The sequence below is a fragment of the Rhinolophus sinicus genome, linkage group LG06 (assembly GCF_036562045.2).
Source record: "Rhinolophus sinicus isolate RSC01 linkage group LG06, ASM3656204v1, whole genome shotgun sequence".
NCBI lineage: Eukaryota > Metazoa > Chordata > Mammalia > Chiroptera > Rhinolophidae > Rhinolophus > Rhinolophus sinicus.
The window spans coordinates 108,214,834-108,239,067 of NC_133756.1; the positions used below are offsets into that span (position 1 = coordinate 108,214,834).

The window sequence follows — 24,234 nt, forward strand, 5'->3', positions numbered from 1 at the left end:
TTTACTGCTCTGTGAAATTCTGAAGCCTGGAGAACTCAATACGAGATCACATCTGAGAGAAAGGCTGAATTTTATTCACATCTGTGAAAGAGTCACAATCATAGCATTTATCTAACTGGACAGTCTCGAGGATTAATGAGATACATAATGATAAGCACTGGATTACAGTAATCGTTCAATAAACCACGGTCCCTGGCTACCTTGGTTTCTAATGCTAACTTCTAAATGTCCAGGATTATACAGCAGGTTTTGTTGTGCTGGCTACAGCATTTAGAGGGCTTTCTGAAGGTGACACAGCCCAAGGGAGCAAGCAGCCTTTCAGCGTTCACTCCTTGCCTTTATCTGTTTAACAAACACTGCAGCACTCAGGAGATGGAGTTAGCCTTTGCTTTTATTGATGCCCTTTATTTTGAGGCTGTTCTGTTTTATTTCTTTTGACAATATCGGGGGGAGCAAGGCCATGGCACAGCGGGCATCATGGAATTGCTTATCTCGGATCCTGGGTCTTTGGTCTGCTCCACAGTCTAGTTTCCTGAGGATACAAACATAGAGCTAATCAAATGGGGAGCAGCCAGACCTAAGGGAGGCCTTAGAAGAGGGAAGAAGCTGCCAGTTTCTTAAAAGAGGAATCAACTTTTCTCTAGTCCCACGGCCAAGAGACATCTCCCCTAGGGAGCTCTGTGGTGGTCTTCCCTGGCTGGGCACTGGACTCCCATGGGCATGGAGATGAATTTAGCTTCACATAGGAAATAATTGTGTATTGGAGATTCCAGGGCACCCAAACTTCATTCCCATTCACATGTCAAATCCATTCCCATTCACATGTCCAGTTATTAAATATTGAATTATTAAATAATTCAACAAAATACTCTTTCATAAACATCAATAGCGCTTAGCATTTGTTTACATACACAGGGAGGATTTCTACAGCTTATTAATAATAGTTTGTTCTTTGGAAGCAGAATTTAAGACAGAGATCCATGTTGATGGTGGGGTGCTTATGCCAGGAGAGGAAGGGGCACTAAAAGCAGGTAGAAGTATCTCAAAGGCAAGCTTATGTACAGCTGACCCTTGAACAAAAGCAGGTAGAAGTATCTCAAAGGCAAGCTTATGTACAGCTGACCCTTGAACAACATGGGTTTGAAATGCACATGTCCACTTACCTGCTGATTTTTTTCAATAAATACTGTAAATGTATTTTATGATTTTGTTAACATTTTCTTTTCTCTAGCTTTATTGTATGAATACAGTGTATAATACATATAAATTACAAAATATGTGTTAATCACCATTTGTGTTATCAGTAAAGCTTCCAGTCAACAGTAGGCTATAGAAGTTAAGTTTTGGGGGAGTAAAAAGTTATATGCAGATTTACAACTATTGCGGGGTTTGGCACCCCAACCCCCACATTGTTCGAGGATCAACTATACTTCAGAAACCAATATATGCTTTGCATTTACTGTATCCTAAGCCCTGTGCTGGATACTAAGGATAGAAACATGAATATGATTCTTTCTTCTCATGAAGTGATGGCTGATGGTGGAGGTAGACAACTTACCAAACAATTATAGCAGAGCTAGTAATTGTAAAAACATTATGGGCCGGTGTGGGGGAACACAGAGGAGTGGCAGCTAACTCACTGAGGATGGATAAGGCGCCACCACATGGAAAAGGTGCCATGGAGGTAGGGCCTTGAAGCACAGATGGGATATTTCCAGGTGAAGAAGGAATTCCTGAGAGAGGAAACCATTTTAGAAAAGCATGGCACTGAGCAAATGCAGAACATATTCCAAGATCAAGGCCTTCTTGACAGGTCTCATAATTCAGTGCCATTTTCCTGCTCATTTCCTTTCTGCCGAGCTCTGCAAGAGTGCAGATTAAAAGCATCAGATTACGCACATGAAGTACACAGTGTCTGGAATATAGACACTGGTCAGTAAATGGTGACTGTCATTATGATGAGGCCACTGACACAAATGTTATATCTCCACCCAATTTATCTCCTTTATTATACCAGGCAATCCAGACTCTTAGAGTTGTCGGCTCAATGAGATAACATAATTTCTGAGAAAAAACTTTGCTTACCTATATAAGATACCAGTTAGGGAAAATAGCATTTTGGGGTATCCTTAGTGTCAGGCTGGGGAGGTAGGAAAGGAAAATCTGCTACAAAACTGGCCTGCTTTAAGTCTATTGCAAGTAGATGTAAATTCATCATAAAAGAACCTACACTCTGCCTGGATCACGTCACTGGTGAAAGAATCAGATATCTGAAGGTTACACTGTGGTTGGTGATGATGAGGGGGATTGTTAACTTTTACTGAACACTTACTACATGGCAGGCATTATACTGAGAGGGTAAATGTATCATCTTATTTGATCCTTACCACAAACCCGTGAGGCTGGCATTCTTGTAATTATTATTACACCAATTTATAAGTTTATGAAACTGAAAAGGTGAAATCATTTCTCCAAGATCACAAATCTTTTAAATGCCAGAGACCAGGATTTGGGTCTAGATATATCTGGTTCAGAGCCTGGTCTTAACTTCTACCAGTATGATATTAATGACTACCACCATTCATTGAGCTTACCGTAACTAGCATTTAGGCAAAGGTATAGTGGATTATTACTATATCTAGTGTATGGATAAGAAAATTGAGCCTCAGAGAATTGAAGTGTCTTGTTCAAAGGTACATAGTGGTAGAATTAGGAATCAGCCCAGGTCTGTCAGACTCCAAAGCCTATGCTTTTTCCATTACTCCATATAGTCTCTCATTTTGAATCTATGGTAGGTCTTCTGGGGATGACCAGGGTCAAAGAACAACCTCCAGTAACCTTCCAAATATACCTAAGCATGGATGTTTGAAATATCCTGATTAATGCACCCATAGTTTCTGCATGTCTTCCAAGCCAGTATTTGGAAATTTTGTCTCTTGCTGTGGCATCAGACACAGATCTTCCTCCTGCTATCCAGGTCAGAGCACTTGGAAACTAGCTTCACTTAGGACAAGCATCTCAGACAAAGGCTTTGAGACACTAAATGATGTTCTTATCTGTGCCGTTTATTTCTCCTTTACATCATGTATTTCGCTCTCACAGAGCAATCAGTAGATAACATTCCCTCGCTTTAAGAGTCCATCTACTGCTGACTAAATCCTAAGTATTGAGCCACAGATTCAGGATGAGAAAACCCTGTCCTTTAAGCAATCTCCTGAAGTTTGGGCTGTCAAGTGTTTCAATTTAGTTGGGAAGAGAAGATTATATGCAGAATCAAGGATTTCCATTTTCCATTTCTCAGGGGACTTAGAGATCTTTCCAAGCCTGTAACAGAATATGACTCAAATCTGAGAAGAAGTTTTAGCTGCTATCTACCTAAATCGGGACACCCCCAAACCCCAGTCTCTAATCATAATTAACATTAGATTTCTACTTTTCTCAGCTCTGCTCTTTGAGTGCAGGGTTGACACCAGGACCCCATTTTAGCATAGCCTAATGAACTGTAACTGTGCAGCTCATTGTGACGTGTGTATGTGCACACACACACATTTTATAGAAAGCCTGCGGATAAGTATGTGTGTCCCTGTGAGCAACTTGAGAGTAAGAACACTGTTTTATTAATCTTTGATCATGACATCACCACAAGGTTTAGCCCCAGAAATGTTCAAAAAATATTTGCTAAATTAACATGGCCAAGATATGAAGTAATTCTCTTTCCAGCAGAAGAAAAAACACATGTCAAAATAGATGTGTGTGTGTTTTTTTTTTCTATTAGGCTTGTGACATAAAAATAGGTGATCACAAATTAAACATTTCCTGATGTTACTGCCTCAATATTTACTAAACATTCTTTAAACATTGCCTGAACAGTGCTGTGAGTCAGGCATGTTGCAAACGTGTGTAAGACAGAGTCGCTCCCGTTAAGGGCCTTGCCAGTCTTTTAAGGAGATAGCTGCCTAACTCATAAGTCTTGTAAAACCAGGTAGGTGCTGCCATTAGCGGTGCGTAAGGATGCTGTGGGGCATGACTCCCAGTAGGAGAGTCCCCTTAAAAGAGACTAGAGGGTGGAACGAGGAAGAGGACATTCTAGGCAACAGAAACAGAGGTGAAGAAATGCAACATGTTCCCACAATGTCAAACATCAAGTGTGTCCCGGGTACAGAGTTCTTAGAGGAAGATGAGGAGGTAGGAGCCAGGTCCTAAAGATATTTGTTATCATTAGAGAAGCTCAAAACAATCTTCTTGTGGTCTGTGATTATCAACCATTTTTCGTTTTGTTTCTTTTAACTGCACTCATTATATTTTCACCTCCTCCCATGGGTATAGCCAGGGGGAGGAAAATCCCCAGTGACCTAGTATTCCAACCCCTTCCTTTACATTCAGGAAAGCATAATGCCACTAGGTGAGTGTGGTCTCATATTAATAATAATCTCTAATTGGCTGTAATAAAGAAAAGAATCCTCCAGCTTCCATACTTTAACTCTTTTTAATAACAACGATTTGTGATAACACTTATCTTCCTCCAATCCCTAAACTGTTGTGTCCTAACACCGTGGTTGTACTGTGGCTCTGGGAGTATATGATTGGAGAGGAGTCCATAATAATGGTGTCACATGATCAGTTATATATTTTAGAACCATGGTAAAAGCCAGCATTTACCATCCTACCGCAGCCCCAAATCACACTATGTTAAAAACATTGGAAATGTAAGGGCATTTACACTGAGTTTTTGTTCCATTCCCAAGAACTTGGAAGCTTGCTATTGTTTTCTGTTTTTGTTTTCATTGACTTTCTATTTGTAGCAGATTTGGATTTTGCAGACCTCCCCTTGGTCAGATTGCCTTTGGAGAGACGTTTGCCACAGAATACATCCTGTTTTGTTGTAGTTATTTCAAATTGATCTCCCCACCTTGGTAAAAAGTCACCAGTCTAGCAATTAGGCACTGCTGTGCTCACTTGTTTTTAGCTGAAGTCCCATACTGAGAAAATTGCATTTTACTTGGCTTGAGTTCTATTCTTGAGTGACGCTCAAGTTAAGAAGCAGGTGTGCCTGGTTGCATTTAATGCCTTCAGTGGATAAAATTCTGTAAATGAGATGGCCCATATAAATTGAGCTCCAGTGAACGAGAAATCATTAATTTTCATTTTCTCTTCCTCACTTTCAAAGGAGCCATTATGATTTCTTGCCTGGACTATTGCAGTAGTTTCTTAACTGGTCTCCCTGATCCAACTCAAGTGTTTTTTCCAATCAACCTTTGCAGCCCTACAGGAATGATTCCCCAACAGACAGCATCCTGTCACTCTCCTTTCATGAAACACTTAGGGGACAATCCATTTTTGATAGGTTAAAATTGAAAGTTCATGAATCAGTTGCAAGAAACCTTTCAACCCTTTCAACCTCTTCTGACTTTAATCTTAAATTGAGGTTTTAAGATGTAGTCTAATTATCTGTCTTTGAAACCTGCTCACAGATTTCTAGGTGAGGTTCATTGTTCACTCATTTATTCATTTAGTCAATATCTATTAAGTGTCTTCCCCCTACCAGGCACTGTTCTCACCGCTGGGAATACAGAGATGAAGCAAAGTTCTTTCCTTCATTCATCTTACACTCTAGTATAGGTCATTTAGTAAAGACAGTAATTAAATACATCAATATGTAATTTCCAATAGTGAAGAGTGTACTAAGAATAATAAACCAGGATACTAAACAGCTATTTAGGGGGAGGATTTTTATATATTCTTCAACTATAGGCAGCATGTATTACTTTGGGAAATTGTTTCATGTATTTTCTCTTTATATTAGCTCCTTGAGTTGATAAACACTACTTACCTTTGTCATCTTTCATCCCTCCTGGAAAATACTCAATAATTATGTCCTGATGGAATAAATGTACAAATGTATGAATGGGTGAAAAAAATTATCCTCAGCCATATTTTATTTTCATTAGAAAGAAAATGCTCTGTGGAGCGATAACTGAAATACTCCTAAGACAAACTAATTTCTTAACAAATACTGGGGCTCTGGCCAAAGAAAAAAATTACCTTTAGCACATAGACTAGAATCATAAGATACTCCTTAGAACCAGGTATCTGGGTCATTTAATGTTCAAGGTATCTTCAAAAAAAGAGATGGAGCCTCTATTAACCAATTTCTCTATGATCTATAATTTAAAAATGAAGAGATTCTTTCACTTCCTCAGAAAATCTATTATACCAGTTTTATGAATTACTTTAAACCAATGTTTTCAAATTTTTATTTTAGTTGGTATACAATATTATATTAGTTTCAGGCGTACAATACAGTGGTTCAACATTTATATACCTTACAATGTGCTCACCTCACTAAGTCCAGTAACTATCTGTCACCATGCAAACTTACCACAATATTTTTGACTATATTCCCCTTCACCTTTTCCCGCATGCCCCCGTGCCCTCTGTTCTGGCAACCATCAGTTTGATCTTTGTTTTTATGAGTCTGGTTTTTTTTTTTTTTTTTGGTCCTGTTTTGTTCATTTGTTTTGCTTGTTCTAGATTCCACACCTAAGTAAAACCATACAGTATCTGTCTTTCTCAGTCTGTCTTATTTCACTTAATACCCTTTAGGTCTATCTGTGTTGCAAATGGCAAGACTTCCTTCTCATTGCAGAGAAATATTCCATTGTGTATATATGCCACATCTTCTTTATCTATTCATCTGCTGATGGACGTCTAAGTTGCTTCCATATCTTGACTATTGTAAATAATGCTGCAATAAACACAGGGGTGCATATATCTTTTCAAATTACTGTTTTGCTTTCTTCACATAAATACCTAAAACTGGAATTGCTGGATCATATGGTAAATGTGTTTGTAGTTTAAGGGATCTCTATACTGTTTTCTATAGAGGCTGCACCAATTTGCAGTCCCACCAACAATGGACAAGGATTCCCTTTTCTCCACATCCTCACCAACTAGTTATATATTGACTTTTTGATAATAGCCATTCTGATGGGTGTGACGTGATATTTCATTGTGGTTTTAATTTGCATTTCCCTGATGATTAGTGATGTTAAACATCTTTACATATGTCTGTTGGCCATCTGTATGTCTTTGGAGAAATGTCTCTTCATATCCTCTGTCTACTTTTTAATTGGATTGTTTATTTGTTACTGAGTTGTATCAGTTCCTTATATATTTTTTATATCAACCCCTTATCAGATATGTCATTTGTGACTATACCATTTAGTAGGTTGTCTTTTTGTTTTGCTTATGGTTTCCTTTACTGTACAGAAACTTTTTTAGTTTGATGAATTCCCATTTGTTTATTTTTGGTTTTGTTTCTCTTGCTTGAGGGGACATATCCAAAAAGATATTATCAATACTGATGTCAAATAGTTTACTGCCTATGTTTTCTTCTAGGAGTTTTATGGTTTCAGGTCTTACATTTAAACTTATTCCATTTTGAGTTTATTTTTGTATATGGTATAAGAGAGTGGTCCAGTTTCATTTTTTTGCTTTATCTTTCCAGTTTTCCTACTTGTTGAATAGACTGTCATCTCGCCATTTTATATTCTGTCCCCTTTGTCATACATTGACCATATGCTCGTATACGTGAGGGTTTATTTCTGTGCTCTCTATTCTGTTCCATTGATCTAGGTGTCTGTTTTTGTGCCAGTAACATACTGTTTTAATTGCCATACCTTTGTAGTACAGTTCAAAACCAGGGAGCATGATACCTCTTACTTTGTTCTTTTTTCTCAAGATTACTTTGGCTATTCGTAGTCTTTTGTGACTCCATATCAATTTTAGGATTATTTTCAACCAAGATTTTATTGTAAAACTATTTTCTGGGGGAAATAAAGCAATCTTTAGTTAAAGTTTGAATCTATAAAGAATCTATATTGTAAAGAGATGTTTAAAATGATGTAATCAAATGACCAAAGCACTATTTAAAAGTTTAACCTTACGTGTATGTCTAATGCCCAGTTCTGGGTTGCCCATTAACTCACTCTAACAGATTGATTAAATCTTTTACTGACCTATTTCTCAGTTTCTACATCTGTGCAATGGGGAACTGTAAGTCTGTAACATAGCATAGAGCCCCCAGGATCCTCTTAGCTCTTTATATCTCTATGTGAATCTATTGAAACTGCCAACCCTAACAAGTGGCATGTTCTAAAACAAAGAGATCAGAATAAGAATACCACGTAAGACAAAACAAATGTCCCCATAGGGATTGTTATTTTTTTGTTTGTCTTGGTTTGTTTTGTTATTGATGGATAAAGCATGGTACTTGGCAATGTTTGTTGGAATTCTTTGGTTACAGGCAATAGATACCCAAGTATCAACTTTCATTCGTTTATGCCAAAAAGTAATTTATTGGAAAGCTGACAGATAGCTTATAGAATTAAAGAAAAATCTGATTAACAAGGCTCAGAAAGGACCAGAACTAGGTCATCTCTGTAATTTACACAGCAGAAACTAATGAAGAGTCTCCTTAGCGCTTTACCACAGAGATGAATAAATTCCTTCAATGACCATAATATTCAGCACTGTTCAAAATTCAAAATCTAGGGAAAGAGCATTTGATTGTCTGAGCTTGAGTGACCCCTGTGTCAGGACAGCTGGGAGATGAAACATTTTGATTTACTTGCGCACTATGAATGTATCTAATAGGAAAGACAGTTCCCCAATGGACAAATCAGATGCTTTTAGTAGAAGAAATGAGAATAGATGTTCAACAAGCAGAACATTCACCACAAGCAAGGGCTCAGGAAATCACGAAGAGGCTCTTTCCTAATGGAAAGAGCAACGATTTTGGTGTTTGAATGGCCTGGAGTTAAAATCTGAGGTCCCCTACTTGGTAGTTATTATATGGAGATTATTTTGCATTCCTCAGAGGGTTGCTCTCAGGGTAAATGAGGTAATTTGTAAAAATTAGTGTCTAGCTCAAAGTGAATACTTAATAAATTGTCTCTATTACCAAGGAATAAATGTGTTTAGGGTATTTGGGGACAAGAATGCAAACATATAATGACATGTTACTGGAGAACCCCGAATGCCCCAAAGAGGACACAACTGAGAGACAATCAGGGAGCAGCCCAAGGATACGTGCATGTTTCCGGATAACTGATTGCAAAAGTCACTAAACTAAACTAATCTTGGAATTGCCTACTGCTGTGTCCTCATTGCAGTGCTGGCCTCCTCTTTTCATTATCTTTGGCCCAAAGATACAATGTTCAAATAATGGAATAGAGGGAGTAAATTGTGAAGTTTGATTAAAATCAGATGTTATTGTTTACTCTCAGTCCATTCCTTTGATACCTGCAAAACAGAATCCTATGGTCGACATAAGAAACGTCCAAACCTATTGAGAATTTTTATGAGTTTATTTGAGCCAAACTGATGGTATACTGGAAATCAAAATCTCAATGGATTAAGAAAATGTTCCAGAGAATGGCAGTTCTGCAATTTATTTTATACATTAGAATCAAAAGATTACATGACATCCATTGGGGTAGATTAAGGCACCATGAGAAACCATGGAGGGACAATCTCTGGGGTTGGATAAAAGGCAAAATGGAGAAACACATACTTCTTTTACATTGGTGGGTACAGGAGCTAATAATTAACATTTACAGCACATAGAGATGGTATTGGGGAGCAATATAATAATGAGGGTTCTGTGGCCTGGTGCTCTGGTTGTCTTGTGCTCGGATGTCTGTGGTTGTGGTTTGGAGGAGCAGGAAGAGAAAATTACTCAGATGTTTCAAAGGTGTGTTATCCTAGATGCATAAGGACAATGGGCAGGGCTCACTTAAGGTACAGATTAACCTTTGCTAAGGAAGCTGTAGGCCTGGGATGTGACTGTGACTAACCACTGTGACCTGCCCAGTTAGGGATTTGTGATGCTGTGTGGCTCCTTTCCATCTCTGAGTTTGTTAGGCATGCCTTGTAACCCCCCCACCACACCCCCGAGCTTGTCAGGTTTATTGCATAGCTCCCTTTCAGTCACAGTACCATAATAATTTTTTATATGTGCAGAGCATACTAAGTAAGGTGTGTGATGGGCAGGAGCAGTCTGTACAAATAATAAGTGGATGTATTGTGTGTGGAGAATTAAAAGATAATAAAATCAACTAAAGGCTAACTGCTTTTTATTATCACTATGTGCTGGCAATTCTAAACAATGTCAGTGATAAAATGCTTCTCCCCACTCAGTAGAAAGCTTTCTCCTCCTTGAATCATCCATCATCTTGTAGGGGTTTGTCATCTTTCCTGTCCCATTGTTAACTTTTAAAGGGCAACCTTTGTATTTTGTTCAATTTTGTGGTCCCTTGTAAAGACCGACGTTAACCTTATGCTTAGGTAAGGGACAGGTGCCTGGGGCCTCATCATCGTGATTTACCTAGTTCAGGTTACTCTGCTTAATAAAGGCTTTTAATTTATAACTTGGACTCAATGAAATGAAACTCTGAGTTCCTTGTCAGAAAAATGGGATAGTGACGCTTACCTTGAAAAGCTGACAACTGTGATGCAGATAAGCAATAAAATGGGTAAAAACCCTGTCACACTGTCTGTTCCCCAGGCTTTCAAAAGTGCTCCTTATTTTGATGTCATTGTTAAGCCAGCAGATACATAATCAAAGTCTAGAGTAAGTCAGGCTAATCTATGGGGAAACAATGATTAAACAGACGTGGCTTTTGCCCTGGACCATATCACCAACAAACATATACCACGAGGTGGCCTAAAGTCTCTCGGGTCCTATGGAGCAGGTGAAGAACATAGTATAGGGAAAACCACAAGGAGGCAACCTTCAATCCCATGGGGAAAGGAGGGCACTCAGAAAAGCTGTCGACGAAAAGGTCACGTGGTTTATGCTACCTAGAGGCATCAATTCATGGAAAAAAATAAGTTCTTCCTTCAGAAGTCAGAAGATACGATAGGAGAATGCTTCTGTAAAGATGTTAAGTGAAAAAAGCCAGACATAAAACTGTCTGTGAATACAATTTCAATAAGCGGGAACATACACATAGATTAAATCATGGAAGACATTCTTCACGTTGTTAAAACTGGTCATTTCTGGGTGCTGGGACTATAGGTAATTTATATTGTCTTCTGTATCTGTACACAGTTTTTTTTTCATTTCAAAAAACAAAAGTTATGACTATCAAAGTATAAAGAAAATGTTATGTTTTTCAAAGAAGGTGAGCAAACAGTGTTGAAAATGTAATTTTGGAAAGCACGTTATTTTCTAAGCTCAAAATTCTGGTCCCTGGGCTATAGAAAACTAAAGGCTACATTAGTGATTTGATTTAAGAGAAAATGGAACTGAAACTTACCTTGCAGAGAAGAGTGAAGGGAAGCTGCAGAGTTGTGTCTGGCTTGCTGAAGTTGTAGAATGTGTTTTGAATATCCAATGCCATTTTTTCACAAGAAACTTTGGTTCATTACATAAATAATAAGACATTGATTTTCAAATAGGCCCTTTCATACCTCTCATCCTTCCCCAAATGCTTTTCATTCAGCTTTTCTACTGATAAAAATCTATTCACCTCCTAAGGTCCTTTTCATCTATTAGTAACTCCACGAAAACTGGATTGGCTCCCCCACCCCCAACTCAGTTTTTCCAACACTGTGTATGCAGCTTGATCAAAGCTGTTATCATGCCCAGAAATATACTGTTTGTTTGTATTTATTACTTAGTGGACAGTGGTTACTGTGAGGCAGGACCTAGAATTATTCTGTCGTAAATATCCTGTGCCTCCCAGAGTGCTTCAAACATGATAGAAAAGGATGAATAGTTGATCCTCACATGTCAAATCCAAGTAAGATGTTAGTCCTTACCTTACTTAACACTGTTGCCTGCCATCTCTTTGCAAAATTCTGTCCTCCATTGTGGAGGTTGAGAACAAGTCTCCCTCGAAGGAGTCTCCCTCGAACATGTCACCCTGGTATGCAGATTATTTTGAGCTGAAATCCAAGTTCAACAAATTCAGGAATAGGTTTTTTTTCTTTGTTTGTTTTTACTTCCCTACCCCCTTTCCTCCTTAAAGAGATTCAGATAGAAAAACCTGCTTCAGGAAGGGAACCATAGCATAATAACCTTAGCACATTCACTTTAACACATATGAATTAAGTGTGGTAGACAGGAAGGAGCCATGCAAAAATCTGTTCACTAGGTTTCCCTCTGTCCCATTGTTTCTGAGTTGCCTAGCAAGAATTTGTCACTTTTTTTTTTTTTTTGAATTTGTCATTTTTTTGGCTACCTGTGAATTGCTTATTTGCCCTTTGAAATTCCAGACCCTTTACCCCCCACTTTCTCCCTTGTCCAAAATGACGTATATACCTCCTTTTGCCTCACTGTCTTGGGAATTTTCATGCTTTTGTGAATTCCCTATGTGCACACATTAAATTTTGATTTTCTCCTGTTAAACTGTCTATTCATTTGATTAGCAGCCCAGCTAGAGGAACTTAGAAAGTGGGAGGAAAACCATTTTTACACCGCCACACTGTCTACAGCTCGGAGGAATCCTCCTTAGTTCTTTCCATTGGCTTTTCTTCTGCCCGTGTCTTAAGCATGGATGTTTTCCAGAGTTCAATCTGCAATCCTGTTCTCGTCTGAAGACACCTCCCCGAGTGTGCTCATGTCCTTCTCTCGATTTGCCTGCACACACAGGATGGCGATGTCCACATTCCTTTTCCCTGCTTAGACCTCACTGTTGCAACCCAGACTCTGCCTACCCTGGCCATCATTACCCAGATACCCTACAGGCACTCACACTCAACATGCACAAATCCTTGACTCCATTTTCCATGTTTACCTCCCCCACCCATCGCAAACCTCTTCTTCCTGAGTTCTCTATCTCCGTGAATGCTCTTTTTCAACTTCTTTTCCCTCTTTCTCCATATCACATCAATGACCAATTTCTATTCTATTTCTGTAGAATTTCTTCTTTTCCTCCATCTCCATTCCCACTCTTTCTTCATAATTTCAGGCCCTTATCTTGTGTGGACTATGACAATATAATCTAATAACAGATCTATTAAATATTATCTCCAAACTGTTACTAAAGTGATCTCCCTAAAACAGTGTCACCATGTTACTATCCTACTTCATGTCTCTTCATTACCTACAGAAGAGCTCTTTAGGTAGTAGGTTGTGTTCTCAGTAAAGCAGAGTCTGACAGGATGTTAAGCATACAGGGTGTTTATGCCTTTGAAGTCAACATCCATTGAAGGGAGGAGAAGGAAGCAGCAGGAGAGGAGAAGGAAGTGGGCAGAGGAAAAGGTCTAGCTGTGATGTGGGCCCAGAAGCAGCCTCTGCTCATTTCCTTTCCCTAATGCTCTATCCTCCAACCATATTGACCTACTTACAGTTCCTCATTAGCTCAGCTCAGCTTTCTTGCCTTCTCCTGTAGATAATATTTATCATTCTCTCTTCTGATCTCCCACAATACTTAACTGTAACACTTTATTACACTTACTGATTTACATGCCTATCTCTAGTAGACACCAAGCTTCTTGAAAACTACCGTGTTTCCCCGAAAATAAGACCTAGCCGGACCATCAGCTCTAATGCATCTTTTGGAGCAAAAATGAATATAAGACCCTTATATTATATTATATTATATTATATTATATTATATTATATTGTATTGTATTGTTTTGTATTATAATAAATACCGGGTCTTATATAAGAATGGGTCTTTAATGTGATATAGTACAATATATAATATAATATAATATAATATAATATAATATAATATAATATAATATAATATAATATAATATTATGGTCTTATATTCACTTTTGCTCCAAAAGATGCATTAGAGCTGATGGTCTGGCTAGGTCTTCTTTTCAGAGAAACACGGAAGCACTCAGCTTATTCATAATTTATTACACTTACTGATTTACATGCCTATCTCTAATAGACACCAAGCTTCTTGAAAACTAGCAATCAACTTATTCATCATTTATCCTAAGCACACAAACACAGATAATGTATTTGGCACATGATACTCCCCCAAAAAATACCAGGGTGCCAAAAATATGTATACAGGTGGACACTTTGGTCAACATCACTCAAGCACTAGTTCTCCATAATCAGAAGTGCCTGGACACTGATGGGACCTCTTTGAGCACCTCTTGTAATTGCAGAAGTCGAGCATGACTTGTATTCATCTTTTGTTATCAGCATATATTGAGTATTGAAGTTTTAATAGTTTTTTTCCTTTAAAATGTTTATACATTTTTTGGCACCATCTGTAGCATGGAAAAGATGGATAAATGAATGGAAGCATGATCACCATGCCTTCACACAGCATGTGCATTCAGGCCATTGTTAGATATTAAATCAGGTCGAGTGTAGCATTTCATAGAACGGTACCATTTTCTGACTTAATGGGAGAGGGACAGGAAGAAGCAGAGGAAATATGAGTTAAATAGATGAGGCCCAAACCCAAACAAGTCAGCAAAGCCAGGAAAGAGCAGAAAAATGCAGTAAGCGGATAGGATTCAGATTCCAGGTGGTCTAGGCTGGAGGGATCAGGAACCCTGGCTGAAAGAGAAAACAAAAAGGCCTGGAAGTCAGAAGCATGTTTTGGAACAGGAACCCTAGTCACTGAGTCACAGAATCTCAGAATTCTAGGAAAGACCTCACAGGTATTCATCAAGACTTCATTTTTCAGAGGAGAAATATTAAGTTCCTGGGGGGAAAAAGAGGTCAGAATTTAGACATTCACCAATCTATTCATCCATCCGTGCAATTATCAATGCATGCAGTATTCATTTGTAATTAATGAGAACCTACTATATTTAGATCTTCTGCTAGTCACTGGGAATACAAATATGAAGAAGACATGTTCCTTTCCATCAAGTAGCCCACAATATGGTAGAAAAGAAAGCAATATAAGCAAAAGACTTTAATTCAGTAGGATGAGTGCTTTAATATAAGATTGTCTGTGCATTGAAGACATCTAAGATAAAACTCTCAGACTGTAGGAGAAATTTTTGTGTTCTGGTAATAGATCATGGGCAGGAGCCACAGGACGAAGTCTGATATGGAGTCAAAAGTCTTGAGAACCAGCGTTCCCTACATTATCTCCACTCAGGATCAGAACATGTATCAGATATGGGCAGAGTGGGGATGATAGATGTGTCTGGACTGAAGGAGGAGGAGGAAGAGGAGTTGATTTATGACATGTCAATATATGTGTTTAGCTTCCACTTCTGCCTCCTTCCATTCCAGGAGTTACCAAGGGCCGTAATGAAGGAGGACTATGTCTCTGTGAGTCCCCAAATGATGTAGGGGACTTTTGAGTGAGTGAGTGAGTGTCAGGATTGTGTCTCATGATACTGAAGAATGGAAACATAGACCCAGGAGAGGCAAAGAGCTTTAAAAAGAGGATAGTTTATTAAAAGCAAAGGGTTAGAGCTCCTGAGCAGGAGGGTGTCCCGAATGGGGGTGCCCAGTGACTGAGGCAAAAGCTCTTACTTTTATACCTTCCCTTGCCTGTTTGGGGAAGGGGAGATGTTTGAAGAAGGGGACTGGCAACTTCTAATGAAATTCATCTACCAGGTTTGTTCTGCTTGCCCATCCTAAAGGAGTTAGCAAAGTAACCCATTCTTATAGATCAGATCTGCTCCATTTGTCAGGCCAAAAGGAATTTTATGATTAACTTCAAGGCCTTATTACACAATGTCCTGGAGCAAAGGAGTGATTTCAAAACCTGGAGTTTCAGGATATGGCTGTCTTTGTTTATTCCACCAGGGACCTCCCTGTCTACCTAGGGACATGCTAGCTAACCTGTCTCAATCCCCCCCTCTCAAGACAAAACCCTAACTGCTGTTAGGGGATAGATGCGAAGACCGCTCTGCCTACTTCAGTCTGAGGAGGGGCGTAGAGAGAGACCAGTAGCTAGGGCTTCACTCACTCACTCAAAAGTCCCCTACATCATTTGGGGACTCACAGAGACATACTCCTCCTTCAATGACATAAGCAGCACTGGACTCATTCTGGTTTTTCTTAGTTGAATTTATTTAGCCAGTATCCATTTACCTGTTGTCCTCTAAATAAGAGAAAGGTGAAAAGAAAGAACCCACCTAGAAACAGAGAATTAAAGCCGCCATCTCCTTTTCTGAAGCTGGTCTCGTGGTAACCTGAGCAGCAGTCATTCCACAAGCCCTTCAGGGACCAGCCATGAAGGCAACACCTCATGAAACTGCTCCTGTGAGTTACTCTAATGAATCATGTCAGACTGACACAGTACTTCCCACATATAACCTTAGGAAATAAACTGAGACGCAGTGTTAGATATGCATTTAACCTTATAAAAATTTGCCTCAAAGAGAATTAATTTTCCAAGCAGTCACCTTGATTTGTCATTCTTACATTTATGTGAGCAGTTACCCTAACACTGAAGCTCTCTCACAGGAAAAAGGAGTAGAGTATGCAAAGAGTTAAAAGAAAAAGCTTAAAAGTTGAGACATTGAGAAATAAAATATGCTAAATTGTCTCATAATTGGCATTCAGATATAAGTTGAAAATTTAAATGACAGGCAGTTTTACCATGGAAGTATATACTCAAGAATACCAGGCAGTTTCCTATATTTCTTTCTTTCTCTTATTCTCATTTTGAAACAGAAAAACAAGATAATGAAGGACCTACTGAAAAAGCAACTCCTACTATTGTCCTTGGGGTAGTGGTAGTAAAATTTCATTTCTGGAACTAGATCCTGAAACTTACTGTTAAATCATAAATGTAATCTGCCTTTGAACATGAGATCCTCACCTGAAACATGAGGTCACTCTTCCTTCGTTTGAGCATTATCTCTTCCCACAAAATTTTCAGTAAATTGAAAAAGAAAATTACAAACACTCTGAGAGCAGGGTCTGTCTGAGTCTTTATAATATCTTGCCACCCACGTCACTTATTAGTATGTCACCAGGCCCATTTGTGAGTCCTCAGTTGACTACAGTGAAAATGGTGGTCAGTAAGTCACCGTAGAAGAGGGAATTGACAATGGAGTTTCACCAATATTCACTATCCTTGATTAGCTCAGACAGAGGCAGTAGGTTCATAGGGAACATGAAAAGATTTTGAGAAGAATAGGAATAGAAATGATTTTCTGTCTAATCCCACGTACAAGCCAAAAATAAACTACAGTCCTAACTTCTTGACTAAAGTTTCGTTTTTCAGTCTCAAAACAAATCAAAATAAAACAAGTCACTTCTCTAGTTCAAGTAGACTTCAAAGAATCAGGAGCACAAATGGAAATGACTGGACATGTCATCAAAAATTCCACAACTTCTGAAATTTTCAAGTATCACATTAACATTCCAGAAAAGAACTTGCTTTCTGAAGTTTAACTGAAACTTCTTTGTGTAGATATAAATTGATTCCTTTTTTTTTACCTCATCCCAGATATCCTGGAAAATAACTCCCCCTATTCGTATGTAAAACTCTGCCTTTGTTTGAGATTTATGGAGTTTCCTCTTTAGCTCTTCTTTCTACATCTATGGCTCTACTAATGAAAAGAATATGCTCCAATGCACACATTGTTCTTTTTTTTTTTTTTTTCAAAATATGTTTTGATAGAGGCAGAACTAAGAGTTATGCTTATGTATAAATAAAATGTTACCTATTCCTCTCCAGACCCAACATTCTTAGGGGGCTGTCTAGTCTCTCAAGATGGTGTCCCATGTTGGATCCCAAAATAGGCCTTCTCTAACTACTGGGTGCCCGTGAAAATTCTCAACTTTCCCCAGCCTTTGTTGAGTTCTGGCTGCAGGATTCTAGCTAGAATATTACAGACATTCCAGGACTCAACCTCATAGTACCCTGTCAATACTACGTCTTCTCTCATACTCCTGGATGAAACAATAAGATATAAACATGCTTTCTCCATCACAGATACAGACATACCCAGTGGAGGTGACTAGGCTAATTTTCAGCTTCCTAAGACCTTAATTCCACCCTGTCCAGGAGATCTAGTTATGGGACAGCAAAACTGAAAACCCATTCTGAATGACAGATAACCTGGTTGACAGGGGTTCTGGGAGATGGAGGAGCCAGGGAGAGAAGAGGGAATAATACATAAACAAATTGGTGTCTGTGTTGAAAGAGTAAGCTATGGCTTCCAAGATGTTACTCCTGGATACTTTATCTTTGAGATGAACACCTTACGCTCCTTTCAAGAGATGGGGCAATTCTAAAACTCTCAAGGGCAACCGACAGTCAGCCAGTGGCAAGCTGCAGCTCCTGTAGGGGTCTCAGTTTGTGAGTACGCCAGTGTTCTCCTGCCCACTGCTTTGGAGACTAATGACTGAGCAGATCCAAGTACCTTCACTGTTTATGTTGTTTAGGGCAGCTTTAATAAAGGTACTCTCTTCTCAAAAGACCTGTTAACAGAAGCATGCTGGGAACTCCATTTAATGTTTCTGAACTTACTAAATACTTTATTTTAGCTGTCATTTTTTTAGTGATAATATTTTAAGCAATTGAAAGCAAGACTAGCTCCTGCTTATTATAAATAAAGCCAGGTGGACTCAACAATTATTCTTTTAAATATATTTTAAGTTGCGCTCCTGACTTTACTTGTCACAATGTCTCTACCTAAATCATAAGGTTATGAAACAAATACTTTGTTAAACTCTTTCCAGAAAAATATTGAGCCAGAAATGATATCAGGGCACTAAGAAAATGAGTTCTTTAGAATGGGTGAAAAGCAAGAGAATGAAAGGGTGGGGAGGCTAAATCACGGCTTTTAGAATAGAAAGCTGCAAAAGCAGCCAGAAGGAAATGGGGTATTTTTAAAATGTGACAAATGGCTTTATTCTTCTTATATTAGCTATTAACTGCTGGGCCTCATCAGGCATAGTATGCAAAAGGCAGTAACTGAATGCATTAACACACGGCAGTGCCACAATGTGATTCCTATTTCTAGCGGCCGCTGTAATTATGAATCATCCTCGATATATGGGACTTACAAAAGAAATTTTGCCTTTGAATCAAGCTTGCCTTGTTCAAGGTATTATTATCCTAATTTTAACTGGAGAACACAGACATTCCATTTCACTGGATGCAGAAAACTTGTTGTTTTAGCCTCTCTTTGGGACTTCTGAGTACGGCACAGGATGTCTTCCCAAAGGGGTTGAGGAGATAGGAAGACAAGAGACTTCACGTTCTCCCAGAGCTCACTTTCTCCCTGCCCTCACCAGGACTCACAGCCATTTCTCAGCAGAGCACATACTATTTCTAAGCCCCTTGTCCTCCTCTGCAGGGTGTTCCCTCAAGCAGTCTCCCTTCCTCCATCAGGCCAATCCCCTGGACCTAAAGCTACTTTTCAAACTTTTCAGCCATCCCTGGACTTAGTCTCAGCCTGATGAATCCTTTTTACCTGCATTTAAATTCAACCTACCCACTTCCACCATCTAAACAATTCTGAAAACTCCACTTCTTTCCAAAAGTCATCTCTCCATGAACAGCCCAACAGAACTAATTGTCAAGTGCTGACTTTCTATTCAAAAGGTCCATCATACATGTGCAGGATGTTGGGGTTTTAGTCACACAGTTCTCAGATTTTAGTTAACAATAAGCTTAGAATAGACCTGGGTAAATGTGATGCAATTGCCAAAAACCTCTCTTAGTCTTCGGTTGCATTAACAGAAGTTAAATTACTTAACAGAAACAATAATCCTTTTAGAGGCAGCATCAATCACGTATCAATCAGCATGCAACACCTGGAAAGTGTGTTCACATCTGGAATGTTGACAAAACAGTGCACACAAAAGCGAGACAAGCAAAATACTTAGCAACTTGGAAAACGCGTCAAAAGTCCAATCAAAGCATCTAGGGATATCGATCAGTGGGCCAGTTTCCTATCCGGCCAGCTCCTCTTCCTACTCCTCATTTCCTGTTTTGTCACCATCATTCCACCATATTCTCACTCCCCATTATCTTCCATGCCCTGCGAGAGGCACTGGGAAAATAAAAATGATTGACTAGGACCTGATGCTCCCACTTATCCTCATTCAGACACTAGATGTAACAATGTCCGTCACAATACCTCATGCCATTTTGTTTGCAATGGGGGTCACTTAAGCACACTTTAGTTATTATTTGAACAAATATTATTGCATAATGGAAAGGACATGAGCTATCCCATCAGATATAACTGGATTAAAATTCTATTCTGATCATTGCTACCCATGAAACCTCTATTTTAAAGTGGACTTGCTTTAACATGGTGATAATAATTACTCAAATAACTCTGGTCTGCCACATTGAAGTTACTCAAAAATGTTAGTTTCTAAATTTCTGTCTATTCTTCTTAGTCTGAAAGCTCCTTTGAATGTCTTTGCATTTCTCCTAATACAGTGGTATCTCGGTTTTCGAATACCTCCATTGACAAACATTTTGGTTTAATGAATGCTGTAAACCCGGAAGTAAACACTTTGGTTTTCGAACAAGACTCAGAAGTCAAACAAGTCACACGGCTTCCACTGAGTGCAAGATCCTGAGGACTAGCTGTCGGCTGTTTTTGAACGTTTCAGAATTCGTGGATTACGTTAGAAAACCGAGGTAACACCGTATATTAATCCAGGGCCTGATGCACCTGATAAATGGTTGTTAGGTTACATATTTTACGAGATGAGTCACAGTTTCTTTGTCTCAGATGAGTGTTATAAAGATTAACTAAAATGAGGAATAAGCAAGTTAAGGAATAGTTAAGGTAAAGAATAAGCAAGCGTCTTAAAACTAGAATGCATCATACCTATGTGTGACAGAGATGATGACCATGACAAAAAGGACACCAATTGTCAACCGCGGTGCCAGAGACAGGAAGTCTAAGATATGAATAACTGTTAATGATGATGGTAGCTCATCCCCTGAAATATAGTAATGGGTTTATTTTCACAACAAATCTATAAGTACTATTATTATTCCTCCATTGAAGACAGAAATTGGGATACCAAGGGATTAAGGAAGCTTTTTAAGAGAACACACCAAATCAGTGATATAATTGATTCAAACCCATGTGGTCTGACTTAGGAATCCAGGCCAAATAGGAAAAGCTCTATTGTCAGATCAAAAGCAGGGTGATGCCACAGCTTTGGTCAATGGTCTCTGCATGCTCAATCCATTTACATGGAAACAAGCTGCGTTGTTCTTCAGAAATCTCTGAGACTGTTTCTAGTGTATTCTATACATCCTTTGCCATGTAGAAATAGGCCTCTTTGCGCCCTGAGAATAATAGACTGGACTTGTCTGAGGTTACCATAATGAAAGCCGCTCTGCCTGACACTGGAACAGTCCACCATGCATTCAGATCCTCTCATTAATTCTGTCAAATCCACTTGTTCAGTGCACTTGACAATGTCTGTGCTTTTCTCCCAGGCCACTCCTCAAGCAAAGTCTTTTGCTCTCTCCTGTCACCTAAGCTTCATGGATAATTAGAAGGTATCTGTGAGTGTTGGCACTTCTACAGCAGCTGTAGTTGACTCCCCCTCTCATTCACAACAGGAGAAAGTGCCTTAATTTCAATTTCTGAAGAAACAAATCTTCACTAAAGTCCAACCAAAGGGATATAGATTGTGACAGTCCACTATGTAATGACAAACATGCTCAGAAACCTTCCTTCAACCATATGGGTTCAAATGAACCCTGAAAATACAGCCAGGTCCCAGACAGGAAAGCTTGATGGAGCTAAAATGACTGCCCCATAGCAAGACAGGAAAAAGATAAAATAGAATTTACTGTTTTCATAAAAATGGCATTGACCTATTATAGAAATAACCATAGCTACTGTTTGAAGACGTGTTATGTGCCAGGAGTTAAGCTTGGCATTTTACCTCATTTGTTCATTCATCCATCCATTCATTCATTCATTTGGGGAAATGATAAAGCACCTACAGTGTGCTAGGTGCTATGGTAGGGCACCTACCTAGGTAGGTAGCATAAAACAATAACACACATGGTCCCTAATAGCACAGAGCCTATAATCTAGTGGAGAAGACAAATGTTAAACACATGTTAATAAAGGCAATTCTTAGGGCTTCTCTATAGTTCCATCTGGAGAAGATATTTGAATTAAGTTGTAAAGTAAAAGTAGAGGTCAGGAGGAAAAGCAAGAAAAGGAACTGAAGAAAATGCAAGTGGGAAAGCTATTTAACAACTCTAAAAGGCAGGTATTGTTATACCATTGTACATCTAAGAACAAAGAGGCCCAGAGTCAATGAGTAACTCATTTAAAGTCACACACCAGTAAATACTAAATCTCCAGACTTGAACCCAAAAAAATTTTCTTTTCACTAGTGAATTCTTTTCTTCAGCAATTGCATAACAGAAGATCTTTCTATCCATCATCAGTACTTTACTTTCAAAAAGAAAGAAATCTTTTTCTATTCTCAGGAATTTTTTTCTCCATCTCTATGAATGATAATGGATGAATGTAACTTTTAACCTTGAAAGTGACACCTGTATTGCTCAAGATATATAACCATAAGAGACTAATAATACTTGGTTTCATTTCTATCACTAGGAAAAGGAAAAGTTTGCTTCTGTCCTTTTCAGAATTCCCTCTGGAAAACCCTCTCACCAATAATGGTTTAATACTGACATATGAAAAATAAAATGAAATAAAACATAGTCAACAGATGTGTGAGGTCCTGATATCACAGTAGTTGAGATAGATACCAATGGATAGAGTTGTGAGAACTTGAAAGCATCAAGAAAACCATTTGCTTTAAATGTTTTAAGTCATCTTATTACTGGAACTCTTCTCCGTACCAATTTTATGGGCTTACATGGTGATGATAATGATAATAGCAGCAATCCCAATGGTAGATATAATTTAGTGGGAGCCTATGTACTAAGCACTTAGCATTTTATTGATGTTTAAGACACACAATTTTTTGTCTTTATAATAAATGTCAACTTAAAATTGGTGCTTTTTCTTAATTGTAAATAAAATAATGCATGCTCTTTATGATCAAGGATTTCTTGGAATCAACAAAATACGACAGCATAAATTATATTTAATCCTGATGACAACCTATGAGGAAGTCCCAATGTATTTTACAAATAATAGTCTTAAAAAAGTCAGGTGCCATGTCTCAGATTACATAAGCAGTAAGTGAAAGTACTATGATTCTGACCCAGATCTGTTTGTCCAAAGTTTGTTTCTCTTAGTCTTTGAAACAGAATTGTGGCCTAGTGGTTTGCATTGAAATGACCTAGATACCCAAATGGCCATCATTGATTCAATGTTGTTGTTTTCTATTGTCATGTCATTGCATGTGCAAATTTATTACAAGTGCTTGATTTCCCATTTGTTCTTTTCACGCACAGAACATGAGGAAATTTTGGATGGTATACTAAAAAGAAACCAAGTTTCAGTTAAGTTGAAAAACAAATTAATCAATAAAATTCCAATCAAGTAGTCTGTATTTCATAGCAGTTTAAAATAGAGGCCTCGAGTCACACAGCCTGGATTTGAATTTTGTTCCCACTTGCTAACTTTGCAAGCTTGAGCAAATCACGTACCTTTTTTGAGTCCAGGCTCATAGTCTATTATATGGTGTGTGCAATGTGTTTACACAAACCTTTATGGTTTCTCTTGGTATAGGCTGGAACCTGTCAGAAGTCAGAAGAATGAGCAGATTCAAAAGTCCCCAATTCCCTTAGATCACTTCAGAGAGCATGCTTGGGATGAGCTACAGCTAGACATACCATGGAATTATGGTCCAGGAGAGGATGCCCTCTCCACAAGAGACAAGGAAATGGAGTATCTGTGCCATGGCTGACACTTCTGCCCATGAATTCTAGTCTACATTAACTGATGCCTCTGTGTGCACACAAGCTCCTGGTACCACAATAGCTCCTCTAACAAAGGGCACAGAGCAGCAAGCATTACAGTAAGTCCTCACTTAAGGTCATTGATAGGTTTTGCAGCTTTAAATGAAACGACATATAAGGAAATCAATTTTACCACAGGCTAATTGATATAAACTAGAGTAAAGTTCCTACAGTGTCTCATCAGTGTTATAATGAAATGAGGTTGAACAAAAAAAACATTTGAGGACCTGCTGCATTTGGTGCAAGCTGGAATCTGTGGATAGAAGGATTAGCAGTTGTACAACAAATTAAAATACCAATGCTGTAGGATTGTTTTAAAAATTTAATTAGAATATGTAAGTGCTTACAAGTCCCTGGAATATGGTAATGTTTCAGTTAATGATAATGATGGTG

General features: G+C 38.5%; 1 long non-coding RNA gene across 1 annotated transcript in view; it reads right to left on the bottom strand.

Moving 5' to 3' along the window:
- Positions 1 to 24,234, bottom strand: part of LOC141572433 (uncharacterized) — a 151,853-nt gene that overhangs the window by 45,607 nt on the left and 82,012 nt on the right. Inside the window, exon 2 of the long non-coding RNA XR_012497794.1 lies at positions 11,827 to 11,952. This is a non-coding gene — a long non-coding RNA (uncharacterized LOC141572433). The remainder of the gene's footprint in view (positions 1 to 11,826; positions 11,953 to 24,234) is intronic.